We start from the raw sequence: 21751 nt of genomic DNA on the forward strand, positions 1-21751 counted from the left end.
GGGGAAGAGAAAGCATAAAACGGGCGCCTAAACAACTAGTCACCTCTTTAATTGTTTAAGTACTGGCTGGGGTGGTTTTAGTAGAAGTTTCTTTTGTGGTCAAGGTGCTGGGTCGCGTGGGATGCGCTGATGTCATAATCTGCGTGTGGGTGTTAACCAGGTCAGTGCCGACACCACAGAGGGATGCACGCGATCACACAGGTCTGTCTCCTAGAGAAGAGCCGCTGTTTCACAAACAGGATTTACAAAGCCCTCGGATTATAGGGATACTTCCTCCCCTGCAATCTCCTGCAGGTTTGGGCTCACAGAAGCTGCCAATAAAGTTTACTGTCTTTGTTGCAGCGTGGAACATCAAATTCCCCCTTCGTCACAGACCAAATACCTCAACAGCAAATTCACTCAAATACATTCATTGGTGGGGCCCATAATACCAATACTCACACTCCATTGATCTGCTTCCCTAGAGGAACAAGCTTCCAAACGCTGACATGAAAGGAATACCTTTACCTTACTCTAAATACGTTGACTCCAATCCTAAAATATTCCCCTCATAAGGCAATGAATCATTTAGTTGTTTTTATAGGTTTAGTGTCACAATCCTTTACCTACTCTTTACATACTAAATCAAATTCTCTTCTTCAAATAATCAACGCAACGCATTTGTCAATTAATCAAATATTCTTTATCTAAGAAATATTGCAAAATCGTTAGAAACCATCATCAGCATTGCAGAACATCATATTTACATAATCTGGCTAAAAGTCGTCCTCTAAGTCAGTCAGGTCGGGGAAAAATCTTTATTCAGCAAAGTTAGGCCGCAAATCAGTCTCTCAAAGATTCAGGATAACAGCTGTCCAGCAGTGTCACCGCCCTCTCCGTCAGTATAACGTCAGGAAATCGAGTTCGTCAAAGAAGAACAAGTTTTTTAGTTCAATTCCCTACCTACTTTTATAATGAAAATAATGTCAAAAAGTATCAAGATCGGGGTTTTAGAAAGTCCTGATTGGTCGACTTGGGGTCGCGGGGTAAAGTTCTCATGGTGTCAGTGTAATTAACTCATCGCACTTGCTGGTTCCGGTTTTTATATTGTCCATTGTCTTTGCTGCCGGCGAAGTTCCCGGAAAGACCTTGAAGGGTACATGTTCTCCCGGGGTCAGGTCCAGGCCACTGCTGCTGGCGGTGATGCCTGCGCACTTCACCCAGAACCTATTGTTGTCAGGGGCAGTCACGTTCAACGTCTCGTTCAGCCATCTTGTCTAGGCCGAAATGGGCAACTTGAGCAAAAGAAACACAAAAACGTAATTAAAACATAGAAATGGCTAATAAAATGTTATCCCATCGCTAATACCCATATGTGTGTGTAATTATCTAGCAGAAAGCAACACTCAAAGCGGTTTATACTCACTTAATAAAGCACAAATTATAAATACATCACCAAAGCCACATATATCATGCAATATTCTAATTTTCTACTATTAGTATGCGTACACAAGTTAGTTTACAATTAATATAGCCATGCAAAATGCAAGTCCCACGTGTAATTCTTTTGTTAGTATGATTGATAAGTATTTCACTGCAAACCCATTAATAAGATTACTATTAGTTAATTATTCAGATTAATATAAACATGCAGAATGGGGGGTATACAAAATTTTGTTCTACCAGCATCTTCACTACCGTTTTGTACGTTGCGGTGATGTAAATGTGGTATTTAGGCCTCAGGCCCACATTCGGATGAATGAGGGACACACACACAGAGCACGTGCGCTCGGCCCCTTTTATTGTCAGGGTCACCTGACTGGTGACGCCTGTGGTGGATGGGTGTTCAGTGTGGGTTACAGGAGAAGTGGAACACTAGAATGTATCCAGCCGGATACTACATTCCTCCCAAACTCTAATGAAGGTCAAAACAATGAAGTCCGAACCTGTGGGAGAGAATACAACAAAACATAACACAATGATAACGACTTCCACATAGTCTCTTTCGCTGCTGGTCAACCGCCGACGCGGGTATCATTGCAGCCGGGACCACTAGTTCTCCTTGGCACGATGTCCGGTGCCCTTGAAGTACTGGGTATTTTAGACCCAGCGGTGCAGGGGCACACACCCTATGACTTCTGGGTTTCACCCTGTTCCGGACCTACAGAAACACAGAGTCTTCTAGGTGAAGTCAAAGATTCGTTTATTGGCTGCAGACCAATGACAGGTATCCTAGAAGTACAACAGCGTGTATGTTCTCAGGAGACTGCTGAAAATCATGGAAACGGACTTCACTTTAAATAGGCCTTTTCTGGCCTCAAGCATACATTCCTAGGTTTTATGATACGGCCATATATGAGTGTACATTACAAAGAAAAGGCAGAGTCATGATGACCATCCCACATTCCAGTTCGGCCAGCCCACAATGATTTACACAGTAAGGTTCAGATCCCACATCAGATGTAAACAGACCCCCCAATAAACATGAGCATCTCCTGTTTTGGGAAACAGGTCATAAAGCAGGAACAAGCAGGTGTGGAAGAGATTAGCCGGGGGATTGTATAGAATGAAAGGGTTTTATGACGGGTCAAGCCCTGATGCTAATCTCAGGTGGAAGGAGGAAGGGGAGCTCGTGAGACCGGTTTGACCTGGGGCAGCAGAGCCAGCTGCCCAGGTCACAGAGAAGTCAAAGGAGAAGCCCATGTACTGTGAGGCCCGTATTTACTCCATTATAGCCTATGTGAGGGCAATGACAAGATGGCCACTGCTACCAAAATGGAACCCGCGTAGTGAAGCAGAATAACGTGTACGCAGTGCATTCATAGCTAGAACGATATATAAAGCACTCGTACATGCCGCATTTACCATTTGCGGTTTGCTAATACCAAGATAGACAGGGGTAGGGCCCTGTCCCCTACGCGGTCCCGAATATTAAAGTACGACAGACCCTCCTTTTGCCCTTACATAGGCAATCACTATACTCATCTTAATCCGAGTCCAGGTCAATGTTCACAAAGTCATGGAGATGTTGCTGTAGCATCATCCTATTACTTAGCTCGTCCCTCGATACAGATTTCCTTACACATAAGGTAGCACAGAGGCCACATATCGCAGGAGCACACTGTATGCACAGACAGAACAGGAAAAGAATGGCTAAGATCATTCCAATGACCATCAGAACTTTCCAACCCCAGGCAGATATCAATTCCCAGAACCACCCCACCAGTGACCAATCTCCCTTATCCACGTGTATGGATTCAGATATTTTATGGAGTTTGGAGATGGCTTGATACACTGTTGGAGCATTATCTGGTATGAAAATGCAGCAACTGGATTGGATGACCTTGCATACCCCACCGCGGTCTGCAAGAATAACGTCTAGAACCATGCGGTTCTGCAAAGTCATAAGGCGATCCGCTTGGAGCTCAGCGGTCAGATTACTAAGGGCACCAGCCGTTACATTGACGGTGGATTCAACCACACGTGTCAGTTGTCTCAGGTTCCTACTATTGACCATAGGTCCCCAAAACGGCAGGAAACCCAAGAAGAAGTCTCCCGCTTCCTGACCCGCAGTATCCTCCTTACTAATCACACCTCTCACAACTCTGGTCTTGTGATAGTCAGAGGCAGCAGTAAATGTCGGCGGTAGCAAGTTCTCAATATAACATGTGCCCGAGAAATCAGGGGGCAGCCATGTATATGCTCGGTCATTACAGATGAAATATGTGCCCTTGGCAGCCAAAAACGCAGGGGAAAACTGTGACGGGAAGGTGTACGTTTCAGTACAGTCACTTCTTCCCAGTTGAGCTCTAGGATTCTGACCATTACCCTGTAAGCAGAACCGACCCATGTGGGGTACGACCCAGATTGGAGATGAGATTTTTCGCTGTCTTTCACCCAGACTAATACTATACCCCGTCGCGTTCCATCCTACATAAGGTCTCAACTCTTCTTTGGGAATGGATGAGTATGCATCGATATCCCTACTCATATCGGCAACTCCTTTCATCAAAGCCTTATTATTGGTGCTAGGTCTGATGGAACGCGGTTGGCGAGGGGAGTACGTATCTAGAGCATAGAGAAACATGGTTTGGAATGCCCATGACGATCCATTGTAACTATACGGCAGCACCAGGTAGGGAATACCCTTGTTAATGGTATGTGGCATTAACCCACACACCCAGCAATTGGTCGTATTCATTACCAGTTGGTGCTGGTGCAAGAGCTGGATAAACGAGTTATTTACGAACTCTGATCGTCTGGTCTGTTCGTGCTCAGGCAAAGGGTGAAAAGAGTGAGAGGAGGCAGTAGAAAGAGGTATAGGCTGTTCAGTGGGTTCAATGGGCTTTTGAGCGGAGAAGAACACAAATCCTACAATAAACATCATGATACTACACAGTGTAAAAAGGCACAAAAAGACAAAACATTTACTTTTTACAATTCTACACATCCTTGCGTTAAAGTTCATTTCCTCAATCAGTCTCTCCATCTTAAAAAACTCCATCCTCTACTCGGGCCGCTCGCGGTGGATGAGTTTCTTCTGCTAAGGAGTACGCCTGTCAGTCCAGGGAAACGCCCTAGACCAACCAGAACCGTTGACCTAGCATCTTCGGCCTGTACCCCAAAGTCTTGGCACCGCGACCCTGCGGCAGAACCCGGATGGTGGTTCGAAAAACAAAAAATCAAGAAAGTCCTTCAGATGGGAGAGCAAAAAATGTCAAAAAGGAAATAGTAAGGAAATCTTTATTTGTCCATGGGCCTAGGTCTCAAATTATAGCGGAGACGGCCAGGTGCTGTTTGGTCTTGAAACAAAAGTTCAGGCTCAGTGGTGTCCAGTCGATTTGATGGTGGCACAGCTTCCTGCAGAATATTGTCACTCTCTTGGTCTGAAACTGTGTCTCTTAGGCGTGCGTCACTGAATGGTACAAAACGAGGTACAGTGTCTGTCTCAGAGTCGGCGATACCCTCCTTGACCCACTGGTCATATGGCAGAGGCAAAGGGACTACTTTACAGTGGGTACCATGGATCCAGTGTTTCTTTCCTTTCACTCGCACTGCTGATCTTGTCGAAAGAAGAACGAGATGAGGGCCGATCCAGCGAGGCTCGTCGTTGCTCTTGCGCTGGAAATTTCGGACTAGCACCCACGTACCAGGGTTGATAGGGTGTCCAGGAGGTTCAGAAGCTTGGGGAAGAGTATCATGTACCTGTTGGTGCAAAACACGCAGTTTAACAGTCAAATCATACAGGTAATCGAGCAGTACTGGATGTTCTATCTCACTAAACTTCGCCGGTCTTGGCACGCCCCATACATTAGCCGGGCGGCCAAAGACGACCTCATAGGGACTAAGTCCCACTCGTGAGTGTATGGTCATTCTGGTGGACAGGAGTGCTAAAGGCAGAGCGTCAGGCCATTTAAGACCGGTGCTCGCCTGGATTTTGGCCAGCTTGAGCTTTAAGGCTCCATTGTAGCGTTCTACTAATCCAGCTGATTGGGGGTGATTTGCAGCGTGGAACTTCTGCTTTATCCCTAGCCCTTCACATACATTCTTCATCACTTTACCCACAAACTCACTTCCATTATCACACCACACCATTCTTGGCATCCCAAACCTAGGGAAAAATTCCTTCACAAGGGCTTTGGCTGTGGATAGGGCAGTGTTATCTTTCAGAGGATAAGCCTCTATCCATTTTGAGAAAGCACAAACAACCACCAGTACATATTTCAGGTTGTTGCACCTTTCCATGTGAATAAAGTCCAGCTGCAAAACTTCGAATGGACATGATGGGGGTGCAAAGTGACCAGCTGGAGTTGGGGTTCCCCTACCAGGGTTGTACTTCAAGCATACTATGCAATTCTTGACCACATTCTCTGCACACTTGGGAATCCCAGCATTCTGCCATACTGGAGCCAACAACTTGCATATACCTTTCGTACTGATATGTGCCATTCCATGTGCCATAGTAACCACTGGAAGCACATATGCATCAGGCAACAACCATCGCCTATGTTCTGTCAGATCAATCCAACAACCATTCTCATCCAACTTACCCATACTTTCTCTCCACTTGCTTAACTCTTCCTCCGTGGCTTCAGCTTGAAGCGACTTCACACTCTCTATTGTGTTCTCACACATTCCCACATCATTAACCCATCTTGCGGGGCCTGCAACATACATTCTAGTCTTCACATTCTGTGCTGTTTCTCTCGCGGTCTCATCAGCAAACGCATTTCCACGTCCAACATCATCCGTGACTTTCCTGTGCGCACTGCATTTCATGATCGCAACTTGCAACGGTAGGGTCAGTGACTCAAGGAGATCATTCACCAACTTGCCATTCTGAATTTTAGCTCCATGCGACGTCAGGAACCCACGCTCTTTCCACAGTCGCCCAAAATTATGAGCCACGCCAAAGGCGTACTGGCTATCTGTGTATATATTTACTCTCATTCCTTCAGATAACACACATGCTCTCGTGAGGGCGATTAATTCCGCTGCTTGGGCCGAATTATGTGGCACTCGTGCAGTTTCCACGACCGTGTGCAAAGTCGTGATAGCATATGCAGCAGTCGTGTCACCATTAGGGAGCTTGAAACATGAACCATCTACCCATAAAGTGCCATCACACTCAGTCAGGGGAGTATCTTTTAGATCTACTCTCCCTTTCGTCTCTTCTTCTGTTCTGAACAGACAGTCATGTTGCTCAATCTCATCTGAGTCTGCTGGAATTGGCAACAATGTAGCTGGATTCAGCGTATTGCATCTTTTTATGTGTATGTGATTTGCTAACAGTGTAAGTTCATAACCTGATAATCGCGCACTAGTCAAGTGTTGTGTCTTGGTCCTATTTAATAATGTGTCTACAGCGTGTGGAACCATAACAATCAATGTGTTGTCCATTACCAAACCAGCAGATTGTCGAATAGACATCGCTGCAGCAGCTGTCGCTCTCAGACAGCTTGGCAATGCCCTCGCTACAGGGTCCAAGGTTGATGAAAAATATGCGCATGGGCCCGGTCTGTCGCCAAAAGGCTGTGTTAACACTGATAACGCACATCCATCTTTCTCGTGAACATACAATGTAAAGGACTTACTGTAGTCGGGGGTACCCAACACAGGTGCTGAACATAATGCATTACGCAATTCCACAAAACTTTTCTGGCACTCTTCAGACCATGGGATAGGATTCGGTGTGTCTTTGCATGTTAAGGCTAACAAAGGTTTTGCCAACAAAGAAAAACTAGGGATCCAATGCCTACAGTATGAAGTGATGCCCAAGAAAGCACGCACTTCTCTCTGTGTTCTTGGCACACTCAACTGTGCAATGGCTTGAATTCTTTCTGGGGTCAGTTTCCTTCCCTCCTTCGATAAGAGATGACCTAAGTAGGTCACTTCTTGTCGACAATATTGCAGCTTAGAGAGAGACACTTTGTGATGGAAAGCAGATAAATGGCGCAACAGTGACAATGTGGCTTCTTTACAAATCTTTTCAGTATCCGCAGCGATCAGTAAATCGTCCACGTAATGAATCAGGATAGCGCCACTAGGTAAAACAAGTGCATCAAGCTGCGCTTTTAAAGCTTGACTATATATTGATGGACTTTCACAGTAGCCCTGGGGAGCGCGTTTGAAGCGGAAGCTTCGGCCTCCCAGACTAAAACCAAAAATGTCTCTACTCTCTTCTGCAATTGGGATACTAAAGAAAGCATTCTTTAAATCAATCACTGGAAACCATGCAGCAGAGGCTGGAATCATCGTTAACAAGGCAGTTATATCAGGGACAACCGGAAACTGTGGCACAACAATCTTATTAACCTCTCTAAGATCAATCACAAATCTGTAAACAGGTGGCTGTGAAGGATCCGTTCGTTTTAAGACAGGTAAAATCGGACTATTGCAAACGTTGCCTCTTGTCTCTTCAATCACACCCTTATTAATCAAGTCGCTGACAATGTCTAACAATGCTTTCTGGCCTTCGTTAGAGAGCTTGTATTGGGGAATACGTGGCAGTCTGACATTAGCCTTTAAAGTCACCACATATGGCGGTATCTCCAAGAGGCCCACATCATTGGGACCAGTAGCCCAAAGGGCATCCGGAAGGGATGACAATTCAGGCGGCATTGTGTTTTTAGACAAGTACATTGGGGAAATCACTTTCTTGCCTAATGTAAGTTGTACTCCTGAAGGAGAACAATACAGTGTAGCGTGCAATCTTTTCAACAAATCTAATCCCAGCAAATTCTCACCACAACCTGTTGTCAGAATCAGGGGTGCTTTCAGCTCGCAAGGTCCAACTGAAAGTGACATGGGACTAGAAATCGGATTCCTAACTGGGGCGCCAGAAAAACCTACCGAAACATTTATATCGCCAGACAAAGGTGCGCCAGGGAGTTTTGAATGCATGATTGAACTCTTTGCAGCACCAGTGTCTAGCAGAAAAGGCTCCGTTACATTTGCTGTAGTCACCTCAACATACGGTCCACTCTGATCCACTGGCACTGAAACAACTCCCTCTCTCTGTCTATGGCTGTCCTAGTAATCATTACTTTCTGCATCACCGTCCTCTGCATAATAATCATTATTATAATACTGGGCCGTATTACTAATCGCGTTAGCTTGCTGATCAAAGCTATTGATGGTACTTTGAGGCGGCAGAGGACGCGCATTCTGGGGAGCATTTCCACGCCCTCTGCCTCTAGGAGCTTGCTGACCACCCCTACCTCTTGCACCATACATATTACCATTCCGCTGCATTAATTTAGGGCAACTATATTTAAAATGACCTTCCTCTTTGCAGTATGAACATTGGTTGGGACCTACAGGGACACGTGGTTGATAATACCCGTTCATTTGCTGGTTGTTCTGAAACTGTTGGGGTTGGTGATAGACACCTTGGGGTTGTCTATAATTATTCTGACCTCCACGTGGCGGATAGGCCTGCTGTAAAAGAACCTTTGTCTTTAGTTCCTTCGTTTTCTTCTCTGTTCTATCTTTCTCGTCTTTATCTCTATTTTCATAATACTGTGCAGTAGCCAGTATTTGCGCTGAGTAAGAAACAGCCCAGGAACATTCTGAATCTTTTAACTTTTTACACAGGTCAGGAAGTAGATTCTGCACAAACGTATCCACAAACAGCCGTTGGTCACCCTCAGTACTCATATCCTGCCCACTGTGATCAATAAACGTTTCTTCAAACCTAGTAAAGAAGTCTGACACTGTCTCATCTTTCTTCTGCTTGCATGCAGATAACTTGTCCCAATTTACGCGCATCGCAGGCATTATTGTCTTCATATACGTGATGATTCTACCAGGCAGTTCAGCTACTAAAGGTTCTGGTTTCGCACCACCAGTTTGTCTAGCATCAGCAGCAACAATGTTAGCCCATGTATCCCCTAGTTCTGCATTGTGATCTTCATTACGAATTGACCCCCATAGAGGCTGTGGAACAAAATTACCAAACAACATGTCTATGTCGGCCAGATTCATAACGCATGACCCTGCCGTCTGCGACAACTCTTTATAATAACCTGCTGGGTTTTTACGGGGATCAGGCAAGGACTGCTTAAGCGCTAACACCTCAGAGCGCTTCCATGGAACATGCACCCAAACACGCTGGAAATGCGCTGCCACAGCGGGGTTACCACCGGCAGCTGCAACCGCTTCCTTCCATACCGGGGGAACTTCTCTCATAGGGTATTGTCGTGCTTTTACCTTTTTCCCCACAAGGACATCTTGTTCAAACAATGACTGTTGACAATCATCATTTCTGAAGGACAATACAACCGCAACTGCTTTATCTACTTCGCGGTCCACAATTATACCAGTTCCAAAATCGAACCTCACTCTACACAATTCCTGCGGGTTCGGATTTTTACCACTATCCTCCAATTCTTCACAGAGAATTTCGCACATTTTCTCGAACACATATCTCTGTTTCGGGGCATCCCATTGATGGAAAACGTTGACAACTGATTCCACATTATACAGTGAAGGAAAAACAATCCATCTACGCGCCATGTTATCTATTACCTTTTTCTCATCAGGGTTAGGCAATTGGCTGCGCAATTGCTTACGCTGTAAACCAGGAGTCGCACCAGATGATTCAAAGAGAGGAGACATTAATGTAGTAACCACATTAGCTAAGCGCTGTCGCGCTGAAGGAGAAGCTGAGGCGAGAACAGGGGGAAAAACAGAGGGAAGAAAAGAGGATGTAGAGACAGGTACTGGAGTGGTGGAAGGAAGAGTGTCAAGGGAGGCAGCTGCTGTATTAGGCAAAGTCGCAGAAAGTGCGGGGGCAGTTGGAAGCACAACTGGCGGTCCTTGAGAGGGCTGCGCTGCAAAGCAACTGGCGGTTGCGGCAAGGCTTGCAATATATTCACTGGAGGTGGCATATTTACAAGCTGGGGAGGCGCCGTGGCATTTTGAGCATATGGGGGTGGCGAACTCAACAAATGTGACATCAGGGGATCTTTCTCCTTTTCTTCTAACCCATTCTGCTTAGAATGTGGTAAAGCTGGGTAACATTTGTCAATCCCTAACTTGCGCTGCCTATGCAATTGCTCACTCATCTGCTCCTCTTCATTGTCTTTAAATTGTCATACCTTTCTCTCTCTTATTCTTTTTCGCTAGCTTAATTTCCTTTTGTTTGGCTTCCTTTCGCCATAAGCGGAAAGAGTCAAACATCGCCGGCCGGGCTTTCTTCTTAAACAATTTAATTTCCAAATTATCTAAAATATCGGTATCAAAACTACCATTTTGGGGCCATTTTAAAACACCATCTTTCCTGGTGTAGTGGATCCACACTTCGTTATATGCAATGGGGCCTACGCCATGTTTTACATAGAGCTCATAAGTTGGAGTTCCAACCGGAGGAACCGGACATGATTCCTCTAGCTGGAAATCTTTTCCACAACCCAAACAGAATAATCTACCAAATAGTCCAGAACCAGGCATCTTTGCTCACTAGTCTAGATCCAAACGTCAAAGGATTATCGATTACGATATTCTCGTGAATACACGAGTCCTCTGGTTTTGGCGTTTGCAAACTCCAAAGTACCAAATTACCAAATCAAACGATCCCGAAGGATACCAAAAACAAATGGGAGATGCTCCACTTATACTTAACTGAATATTGCTGATCGATGGCGTCACCAGAAGACTCTCTCGATTGTTTCGCTCTCTCAAATTCGTCAAGGGTCCAAAACAGGTCGATTAATCAGGGCAGCAGTCCTTCGTAGCCGTCGGGACGCGGTGAACCTCGCAGAAAAGACTTTCGGACCACGTCGACATGCAGGGGTCGATGAAGTGGCGGCCTTCCTCCGGAATTTCCACACGAAGCTCCTCACGAACCTCTGGCTTGGACTGGTACCGCTGAAATCGTCCCGAGTTGGGCGCCAAACTGAAGTACTGGGTATTTTAGACCCAGCGGTGCAGGGGCACACACCCTATGACTTCTGGGTTTCACCCTGTTCCGGACCTACAGAAACACAGAGTCTTCTAGGTGAAGTCAAAGATTCGTTTATTGGCTGCAGACCAATGACAGGTATCCTAGAAGTACAACAGCGTGTATGTTCTCAGGAGACTGCTGAAAATCATGGAAACGGACTTCACTTTAAATAGGCCTTTTCTGGCCTCAAGCATACATTCCTAGGTTTTATGATACAGCCATATATGAGTGTACATTACAAAGAAAAGGCAGAGTCATGATGACCATCCCACATTCCAGTTCGGCCAGCCCACAATGATTTACACAGTAAGGTTCAGATCCCACATCAGATGTAAACAGACCCCCCAATAAACATGAGCATCTCCTGTTTTGGGAAACAGGTCATAAAGCAGGAACAAGCAGGTGTGGAAGAGATTAGCCGGGGGATTGTATAGAATGAAAGGGTTTTATGACGGGTCAAGCCCTGATGCTAATCACAGGTGGAAGGAGGAAGGGGAGCTCGTGAGACCGGTTTGACCTGGGGCAGCAGAGCCAGCTGCCCAGGTCACAGAGAAGTCAAAGGAGAAGCCCATGTACTGTGAGGCCCGTATTTACTCCATTATAGCCTATGTGAGGGCAATGACAAGATGGCCACTGCTACCAAAATGGAACCCGCGTAGTGAAGCAGAATAACGTGTACGCAGTGCATTCATAGCTAGAACGATATATAAAGCACTCGTACATGCCGCATTTACCATTTGCGGTTTGCTAATACCAAGATAGACAGGGGTAGGGCCCTGTCCCCTACGCGGTCCCGAATATTAAAGTACGACACCCTGTGGATGTAGTCTTTTCTTGGACTCACAGCGGGGAGGTGTGCTCTACAGTCTCTCTCTTCCTGTTTCGCATACAGTGAAGGTACTGGTGTAGTGCTGGTGGATTATGCCTGTGTTGTCTTCCACCACGCAGTCCCGGTTGGCGTATTTTCTCCATCTGGTGATTCACTGTCTCCAACGGGATATGCAGTTGCAGGACGTCCCTCTCACGGATGCCCCTCTCTCGTGGGTGTCCCCTCTCACTGGACAACCCGGAGGCCCTTTGCTGCCAGGCTTCCTCTGGACCGGTGGACTGCCGCCTTGTCGCCCCAACCGCGTTGGAGGAATCGCTATGGGTCCTCTCTCCACGTCCGAAGCTCCACCTGAAAAGGGTGTTGTTGACACTTGTTCCTTTGCATGCTACCTTTGTTCTCCCAGGATTTCCAGAGCAAGCTTTAACAGTCCATCTCTCATGCTGGGACCCGCTGCCACCGGTGTCCCAGAGGCCTCTGCCCCTTGGATTTCTGCGGTCCTGTGTCCGTTCCATCCCAGAGGTAGTTGTTACCAATGGACCGGCCTGCTCGCCTCTGTCGTCACTGGGTGATCTAAGGATTCGCACGTTGATGTGTATTCCCAGTGATGCTGATGTCCAGGCACCGTGTTCCGATGTTCTTGCACCTGCACTCTTGCGATAGCCCAACCACGTTGTGGGGTTATCTGTCCTTTCACTGACATCTTTTGCGCTGTCTTTACCTAGTGCCTTTAGTGCATTCCTCTCTGCCAGGGTAAGTACTCGTCTCTTCTCTTGCCCCTGCAGTCTAGATGCGCGTTTATTGTTTGTGGGGAGGGACCCTACTTCCAACTCCCAACATCATTCCCTGCAGCACTCTGCCGTCATTGCGGGCCGCGTGGGCCTCCAGTGATCCACGCACCACATCTCTTCCCTTCACCACTTCACCACTATCGCCTCGGAAGGGAGGGAGAGGGAACAACAGTTCTTTTGCGGCTGCTTCTGCCGCTCATGTGCCGTCTCGTTTCCTGCTGGGAGGCAGAGACGCCGGAGGCTGCTCCTCTCCACGCCTCCTGCCAGATTCTCTCTCACCGGCCCGGCGTGATCATGTCCACGGCCGCTTCTCAGGGCACACGCCAGTAGTCAGGCACCACCGAAAGACTCCACTTCCCCCGGTGAGTCACTTCCAGATTTTACCACCTTCGAGCGGCTGCCTCCTCCGTGCTATCCCTGCCCGCAGCAGCCTCTTAGTTCACACGCTGCGGTGGGGGGAAGACTCAGTGCTGCTGTCAGAGCCTACATGCTCCATTCTGGCCCGTCTTCTTTTCTCGAGCCATGCGGGAGGGCGGCCAGCCATTCACGTTTGAATCTTGCCGGCCCTCTTCTCACGGGCTGCGGAGGGGTGCTGGCGCCGCTCCGATCGGCTGGGGGCCACGCGCTCTCTTCCTCGCGGGGGAGTGGTTAGCTACCATACTCCCCATCCTCCCCCGGCTGGCAACCTTCTCCTGCTGCGGAGGGGTGGGCTTCCGCGGACCCCTGCTGGCAGTCACTCTCTGTCACGCTGCAGTCCTCACTTCATGCCCGGCGTGGCATCGCAACCGATGCGAATGGGCTCTGCTCGGTTGGCTCTTGAGTCCGGCCTCAGTAAGCAGGGGACAGGGACATGACCACAGCTCCAAGACTCGCCGCGTGGGCTCTCTTTTGTCGTGTGTCGTGGCTCGCTGGCAGACACACCAGGTGCAGGGTGGGCTTCCGATCACCTTCGTCCTCTCAGTGCTGTGGTCGCCGGCGGTCCTCAAGGGCAAACTATACGTCCCCCACCAGGACCTGGTAAGCGGTCGCCACCGCACACGTGGGATAAGACCCACTCGTCGCCATTGTGGTATTTGGGCCTCAGGCCCACATCCGGATGAATGAGGGACACAGACACATAGTATACTGGTGCAGTAACTGGCCCAGAACACGTGCGCTCGGCCCCTTTTATTGTCAGGGTCACCTGATTGTGGACGCCTGTGGTGGGTGGGTGTTCAGTGTGGGTTACAGGAGAAGTGGAACACTAGAATGTATCCAGCCAGATACTACAGTAAACACGCTGCCATGTTTGACTGGAGTAATTCTGCAAACCTTATTAGCAAATATGCATATTTACTGTAGCGCTGTTCGGCAGTAAATGGCTTCAAAAGGATATTACTGCCGGGCGGGCAGGCGGGTGGCGCGGAGGCTGCTGGGTGCGGGGCCGCGGCTCACGTGTTGTGGGGGTCTCTTTGAAAAGCAGCCATTCACCTTTGGGTGTTCACCTCTCTATGCCCAGCAGGGCAGGGAGTCTGGTGAGGGGGTGTAAACCGGCCTCGTTTGTCGGTACTTCAGCACGCGGTATCTACGGTACATCGACGTGAGTGTGGAATGTGCCATCGCTTTCAGGCACTATACCCCGCATGGGGGCTCGCTGACCTTCACACAAGGTGCTGCCATTTGCTGATCATGAGGTAGAGATCGCAAAGCCACGTCTGCTCACCTGTGGCACGTCTCAATCAGCCGTATTCTAAGACAGAAACAACCGGGCTGGTGTTTACGCTTCAATGACAATATACACAGACACACACAAGCACATAAACCAAGCGCATGTGTTCGTAAGATAATTGATAAAGCCCCGGGAGGAGGCGGTCCCTGGGGCTGTAGGGGCCCCCGTCCGAGGGCCCCCACACCATAATTAACAATTGCCCCCGGGACTTGGCCCACCCGGGGGCTTGAAATAAAGGAAGTGCGGGAGACTGCGCTTCTTTTTTTTAATAATTTCGTCCGGATTCGCGACCCCTGCACGAATTCCGTTGAAATTATAAAACAAAATGCTTTTTTAGGTCCTGGGGGTCCTTGTGGGACCCCATGAGCAGGCCTAGGGGGTCAGGGTGTTTCTACCCTGCCCCCTTTTCTTGTTTTTAAACATTCTTTACACTGTTTTGTGGCTGCCGATACCAAAGGGGATGATGGACGGAGCGTTTGAGCAAATCAAACACTCACCCCCAGTCAACTGATCTGGGTTTAATCCATCATCATTCTTTAGCTCACTCCACCACCCCAGTTCAGACATGGCCATATGCTAATCAGTCTGACCCTGTGCCTCATGGGAACAGTCCAGCCCGAACTGTCAAGCCATGTCTTCCCTGGACCGGAAACAAGCATCTTGGGACCGGTTTCGGGTTCATAACCCTCATCAGCCAGGCTATCTTGAATCCAGTGGCAAAGTGAGCAAGGGACCCACGTCTGGGCATACCCTGCCAACTTAGGGCGAACAAAGCGATACCAAAGGGGATGATGGATAGAGCGTTTGAGCGAATCAAACACTCACCCCCAGTCAACTGATCTGGGTTTAATCCATCATCATTCTTTAGCTCACTCCACCACCCCAGTTTAGACATGGCCATATGCTAATCAGTCTGACCCTGTGCCTTGTTTCCGGTCCAGGGAGGACCTGGCTTGGCAGCTCAGGCTGGACTGTTCCCATGAGGCACAGGGTCAAGGCTGATTTGCATATGGCCAGGTCTAAACTGGGGTGGCATGGTGAGCAAAAGAATGATGGATTTAACCCAGATCTCTTGACTGGAGGTGAATGTTTTGATTTGTTCAGTATTCCGTCCATCAATTGTGTGTCTTTTGCTTTCTTGCCACAAGATGGCTGCCAACACTTCCTGGTTTGTAGTGTTGGCAGCCAATAACAGTGAAGCTCGAGCTCGGGAGGGTTCGCGAACCCACCGCAGCCCTAGATATCGAAACTTTTTCTTTTTCTAATTTCTCAGGAACTAACGAACGGATTTACACCATTTAACAACAAGCATTTACAATGCAATAGGTCTCGCATTTACGCGAGTTTGAGCTATTCACATTGCAAATAACAATGCCTTTTATTTGTGTTTTCGTTTTTCAAACATAAATAAAAGGCATCGTCATTTACAATGCCAATAGCTTAAACTCGCGTAAATGCGAGACCTATTGCATTGCAAATGCTTGTTTAAAGGAGGCCTCGAAACAGGTCTCTTTCGGGCTCTGTTTTGTGCCGTGGCACAGGCGATCCATTTTTTTCCAGACTGTAGTGAAAGCAGGCACATCGATGTGTGCCTGCTCACACTGCTCACTTCTTACTAGTGGAGAAGTTACGGCATCATGTCTTGGCAGGTGAGCATTGTAGGGGGAAGGGAAATCCTTTAAAGAGCGTCATTTTCTCTCGGGATTTCCCTTCTGTTTTTGAAACTCAGGAGCAGCAACATTGTTGTGGTGGTGTCACCAGGGCTTTAAGTGGAAGTTTTTTCACTAATTTACAAGCCATAATTGCTGCTTATATATCTTATGCAACTAACAAACATTGACAAAGCCAAGCGTCCTGACTTGTTGTAGGTATGATGTTACTCGTAGTATTGTAATTATAATTGCATTTATGTAGCGCGTACTACTCCTGACGAGGCGTCGAAATATCCTATATCTAGATGTAATGACAGAAAAATACAGGTCGGGCGGCACACTATGCTAACTACAGATAGTTTTTTTAAGCCACACCCTTAAATACATTGGCCACACCCCTTTGAGAGCCCCCCTCATTTTTTCACTCCACTTACAGCCCTGATGCCACATGTTTGAAACATGCATGTTGGGCTCGTAGATGCATTAGGAAAGCCCAATGACAGAGTGGGAAAACAGTGATATGAGGTAATTCACTATGTTCATCTATTTTCTCTTCTCTTTTCAATTTGATACGGGTTCGACGCTTTCCTACTTGGTGCTTTTCTCACCATACATGCTTATTTTAACCTTGTGCATATGCAGAAGATTTCTTGAAAATGACAGACTTATCCTTACGATAAAAGATTACAGATACATACAAAATTGTACTGGAATGTTTGACAAAAATCTGATGGGATGTTACCAGAGGTATTCAAAAATTGAGATATCACAATATGTAGCAAATTAAAGAGAGATGTGAATGTATTAAAGACTGAGTGAATTTCTATGCACTTTAGGTAAACATTCGTCCTAGAGCATTATAATTGCTGGAAACGAGTTCAAGGTGTCACACGTATAGTGACGTCATAGCTGCTCCACAGAGGCACTGGGAGAGGGATGTGGCGTCACGGCCAGCGCGGTCTACCTTGGAACTGTGGTCGCAGGTTCTAGTCTCGGCGTCCTGATCCGAGGAAATCATTTAATCTCCCTGTGCCTAAAAAATAAATGCGACCTTGTCTAATGTAACTGAAACTCACATAAAGCGCTCCAATACCTTCGGGTCGAGTTCGCACCATATAAAATTGCAAATATATAAAGCAAGGACCTAGAGACACGCATATACGTATGTGGTGGAACTGGCAGACCAGGGCGGAAGCGGAGGAGCAGGGTTAGCGGGAGCAACAGCTTTATGTACATCGCTACGAGACCGTCAACAAAGCAATTAGTGTGCTATACTAGCACAAAGTGTGACTCGACCTCGTCCTACACTCATCCCGCCCTCCTTTATGAGCTGTAAGAGGACACCAACAGCGGCTCCCAGCATTGAGTTTAGCAAGTTTCGGGCTCGTAAATGGTGGTTTCTTTCGCCGGGGTTTGCATCACAATGTAAATTGGGGGTGGGTGAGGTAAGTAGGGGCCTGACGTCATAGCTGCTCCAGAGAGGCACTGGGAGAGGGATGTGGCGTCACGGCCAGCGCTGTCTACCTTGGAACTGTGGTCACAGGTTCTAGTCTCGGCGTCCTGATCCGAGGAAATCATTTAATCTCCCTGTGTCTCAAAAATAAATGCGACCTTGTCTAATGTAACTGAAAGTCACGTAAAGCGCTCCAATACCTTTGGGTTGAGTTTGCGCTATATAAAATTGCAAATAAATAAAGCAAGGACCTAGAGACACGCATATACGTGTATGGTGTAGACCAGGGAGGAAGCGGAGGAGCATGGTCAGCGGGAGCAACAGCTTTATGTACAGCGCTACGAGACTGTCAACAAAGCAATCAGTGTGCTATACTAGCCCAAAGTGTGACTCGACCTCGTCCTACACTCAAACAAGCGCGGTCCGAGCTTAACACAAAGTTCTGAAATCATCGCCGACTTGCAGCGTTGCATTTATTTGTTTATTTATTCACATGGCAATCACTTATTTAACACTGTACTTAGATACATTTTTATTTTAAGTCTATCGTCCTTCTTGTCCGTTGCTTTCTCTAATAAAGCAGCATTCCTTGCATTTGCTTTGAAATTCATTTCCATGTACAGCCGTTTGGTCAGGATGTAGCAAGCAGTACACTCTGTACCTAGCAGCCTGTTAATGACGGATATCTATTTAAACTGTGCGCTGCAACTGAAACCGGATCCCTAGCAACGCGCTATCCTGGAGGTAGAGGAAAGAGGTGAGAAGCCTCATTTCGCCACGGCTCGAGATGCTTCTAAGATAATTCCTTGACACAGATGTGTAAATATTGTTTTGCAACTTTCTGATCTATTGAGTGACACATATCTTTGCACACATTACGAGACTCCCACATTGCATGGAGACCCGGCAGAACAGCCTTACACCAGTTCCTATAACTACTGAAGAGCTCGAAGCAGCGCATGCATAATTACGGAAACCTCGGTGTCTTTTGAACTTCAAAGTTAGTTGGAGGGGTACACACCTACAAGCAAAGTGCCTTAGTTTTTAACACAAAGCTTTGAATCATCGCCGACTTTTGTTTATTTTTTGCAGCGTTACGACGTGTGTGAACATAGAAGCTTAAAGCAACTTTACGGGGCTGTTATTTCTATACCTACAAAAACAAGCGCGGTCCGAGCTTAACAAAAAGCTTTGAAATCATCGCCGACATTTGTTTGTTTTTTGCAGTGTTATGACGTGTGTGAACACAGAAGCTTAAAGTAACTTAACGGGGCTGTTATTTCTGTACCTACGAGCTTAACAAAAAGCTTTGAAATCATCGCCGACATTTGTTTGTTTTTTGCAGTGTTATGACGTGTGTGAACACAGAAGCTTAAAGTAACTTAACGGGGCTGGTATTTCTGTACCTATAAAAAAAAATCAAACATCAAAGCGGCGAAAGTGAAAGTAATCGAGCAGAGCATCAAAGGGCTGGGTGAGAAGGGAGGGGGGAATGCAAGGGTCAAAGCGGCTAAAGTGAAAGAAAGCTATAGAGAAGGGAGGGGGGAGTGGGAGCAGCTGTGCACGTGCATGTGATCATGCACTCAAGGTTTAGGCCAGCCAAAAGACTGTGGGTAGCACTTTGAAAATCCCACATATAAAATGTCTCTTCGCGCCTTTGGCTCAGCGAGACCTAAAAAGGGCTCTTTCTGAACCAAGAGCTACCTTTTTGCCAAATTTGGTGTAATTCCGTTCAGCAGTTCGGGCTGTAGCTTGGAAAATAACATGGGGAAAACCCGTTTGGGACCCCCCTTTTTACTCATCCCCCGCTTGTCGAATCACCCTAAAACGTTTAAGACAGGAGCTGACCGGAGTGGGCCACTAATTTTGAAAATTTCGCGAAGATTCGTCAACCGGGGCCAAAGTTATTGGGAAAAGAATAAATGCTTTTCCCATGGAAACTAGGTCCTAACTATAACTACCTACTGGCGACTGCCAGTAGGTAATATATGTATGTATATATATATATATATATAAATATATACTTATTATCTACTGGCGGTCGCCAGTAGATAGTTATAGTTAGGACCGTGTTTCCATAGGAAATCTGCAACATTCTATTTGGAATAACTTTGGCGCCGGTTGACGAATCCTCACGAAAATTTCAAAATAGGTGGGGCGCTCCGCTCCGCTCCTACCCTGAAAGTCTCGGGGGGATTCGTCAAGCGGAGGCTGAGAAAAAAGGGGGGTCCCAAAACACATTTTCCCCATGCAATTTTCCATAGGGACCTTTAGTCCAAGGTACAGCCCGAACGGCTGAACAGAATTACTTGAAATTTGGCAGAGAGGTAGTCCTCAGCTCAGGGAAGTGCCTTGTGCCTGGTGTCAATCTGTTCAGTAGTTCAGAAAATCAAAAGTAAAATCATATATATATGTGGGCGGAGCCTAACCACACATCTCATCCTGAGATCTGATTGGCTGTCAGCACTTCATCCAAGAAGTATTGGCAGCCATCTTGGGACCAATATACATGATAGCACCTCATTAAAAAGCATTGCAGTTAATAGAAGGTTTTAAGACTTTAGTTACACTATAAATCATTTGTTGATGGTACCATACTCATTTTAGGAATTGTGGTATGTTCTAAGGTGATTTCACCATGTGAAAAAGCCTTCTGCTGGGATATCATGATTGAGAGAAAAATATTTTCTCATGCTTTTCCCACAGAGGTTTGGAAGGTGATCTATAAGCTAAACTGAGAGCTTATTTTCTGTAAATTCACATTATCTTTCTCAGTCATGTGAGAATAAAGTCTGACATTCTCAGTAAAACATGTACATCCACCAAGGGCAGAGACTGTCAGTTGATTCCTTTGTGTTCTACTGCAGCTTCCCAGAGTGTTCCAAAGAACAACTAGAGCGCTAACAGTCCTACTTATGATAAACGTATGGCACACCTGAAGCCATCTTGCTTGGATTAAAGTGGTAACTCTTAAAACATTTAATTTAAAAAGGAACAAAATGAGGGGGTTCATTTTTCGATAACAAGTATGATTAGTGCTGCAGAAAGAAAAACTAGGGCACATTTTGACTTCTGAAATCCTCTTTTATTTCATTAAAAAATTCTGACATGCAGACTGAAACATGCACTTTCAATACCAGCAGCAGTTTTCCCCGGTGAGCAGTAGCTTTACTACAGTGATCTAATGAGCAAAAAGAGTGCTAACATTCTGAATTTATGGCAAATGTGTGACACATCTGAATGCCTTCTTGATGGAATCAAAGTAAAACACTGAAAGTATTTCCTACTGAGGAGACTGCAGTAAATGAGGAAATTAGGAAACTTCATAACAAATAAGTCTCCCAAGATGGCCACCAGAGACAAAAGAGCCCAAATGTAGCCCAAATATCACCCAGATGTAGCCCAAGTATAGCCCAATGACAGAATGTCCCAGAGTGTTCTTAAAAACAACTAGAGCGCTTACTGTCTTCATTATGACAAAAGTATGGTACACCTGAAGCCATCTTGATTGGAATAAACTGGTAACACTTAAAACATTTAATTTAAAAAGGAACACAATGAGGGGGTTTATTTTGCCATAGAAATTATGATTATGCTGAAGAAAGAAAATGAGGGCACATTTTGAGTGACTTCTCAAATCCTCTTCTATTTCATTAAAAAATTCTGACATGCAGACTGAAACATGCACTTTTAATACCAGGAGCAGACTTCCATGGTGAACAGTAGTTTTACTACAGTGATCTAATGAGCAACTAGAGTGCTAACTTTCAGAATTTATGGCAAATGTGTGACATATCTGAATACCTTCATGATGGAATCAAAGTAAAAAACTGAAAGCATTTCCTACTGAGGAGACTGCAGTACATGAGGAAATTAGGAAACTTCATAACAAATAA

This window comes from Triturus cristatus, chromosome 1_1, assembly GCF_964204655.1.
Source record: "Triturus cristatus chromosome 1_1, aTriCri1.1, whole genome shotgun sequence".
Lineage (NCBI taxonomy): Eukaryota > Metazoa > Chordata > Amphibia > Caudata > Salamandridae > Triturus > Triturus cristatus.